This window comes from Schistocerca cancellata, chromosome 1 (genome assembly GCF_023864275.1).
Source record: "Schistocerca cancellata isolate TAMUIC-IGC-003103 chromosome 1, iqSchCanc2.1, whole genome shotgun sequence".
NCBI classification, from domain to species: Eukaryota; Metazoa; Arthropoda; class Insecta; order Orthoptera; family Acrididae; genus Schistocerca; species Schistocerca cancellata.
In genome coordinates, this window is record NC_064626.1 from 469,015,257 (window position 1) to 469,016,777 (window position 1,521).

Genomic DNA, 1,521 nt, shown 5'->3' on the forward strand with positions numbered 1-1,521 from the left:
CTGTTTATATTCATTTTTGGAATAATTCCTGTTCGTACTCTGCACTTAATTTTGTTAAAAAAGTTCTGTTCTGAGTACATTAGCAGTTTTAATTACTTGAGAGTTCTACTGTTGGCGAAATATTTTTCATAGCAAGTTTTTGTGCCTGAGGCAACCACTACTGTACGAAAGATTAGCACCAAAGTAACAGTTTAAAAAACCATAAGCTGCCGCATTTAACTGTATTAGTTTGGTCTGCTGTACTTTGTGGCGCATCTTCTCACAAGTTTAGACCGCAGTATTTTCGCTGGTGCTCTTATGAATGATGTTATTGTGGTATTTTAAGAGGACACACTGTTTTTCATTCCTAGGCGCGTGTGTGTTCCCTTTGTTATGCATTGCTAGTCGTGTGTCACTTTTCACGGCTAGGAATGGAAAACAGTCCGTCCATTGAGATTGCCACAGACAGTGTCTTTCAGACGTGTGCCAACCAGAATCACTTAGACGAAATTTACCTGAAGGTTCCATAATGAGAGGAGACTTGTGCAGTGCTTCTGTACCGAGGCGTTTATCCATTCGCGTGGTGAGCGTAATAAGACGCGATAATGAACGTTGTAACTGAGGTGCACTCATTGTGAACTGCGGTGTGTGACTCAGATTATGGAGACAAAGAACACCAGTCCCTATGACAGCCAATACTGATTTTTTCCACTCTGCGCCTTACGTGCTATGAGCGGAAGTGGTGAGATGTTGCTTACTTCATGGGATGTGTTAGTTGCAACCTCAGTATATAATGACATGAGATCAGACGACGGATGATTATAAGGTGAGGAGGAACAAGTTGAACAGTGTTTACACTTGGTTCATCGAAAGACAGGTCTGCGTAAAAGGGCGTTGGTACACGTTAACACAAATAAAAAAGAGAAAGATCGTCACACTACAACATTAGCAATAAGCCTTTGCAGCCTGTCAAATTGTTTATGCATCTAGCAATAACATTAGAAAGAATTATCAAATGAACGTGTGATTGCAGTGGGAGGAAAAGCGAATGGTACTGAGAAGCTTTTAGGAAAATTATGGTAAAATGCAGCACGCCTGGTGATGAAACTGACAAGACTCTGGTGTGATAGATTCTCGAGTAGTACGTCAGTATTTGTGACACGTTGTCAGAGTATTTCAAGACGCACTGTTTTGACCGTTACAGGTCGATTTAGCCCTCACCAAAGGTGAACAGAAAAACACATGCAACTCAAAGCACAATATTTTGCTAGAAAAACCCAGTTCGGTGAAGTAACAGAATCTGTGTTTGAAGCGGACAGTGCGACAGCTCTATTGGCTCCATAGTATACCTCGCTTAGGGATTGCGCGAATGAAATAAGAGATCAGGCGGAATACAGAATCATTGCGCCACACTCCAAGGGAACAGAACTAGGAGCATCTAATATTGGTACGAATTATCCACCACCATTCACCGCATACTAGCCTGTGGACAATACACTCATGAGATCTGATGCAGAGACACCAACTTAGAAGCGTACAGCA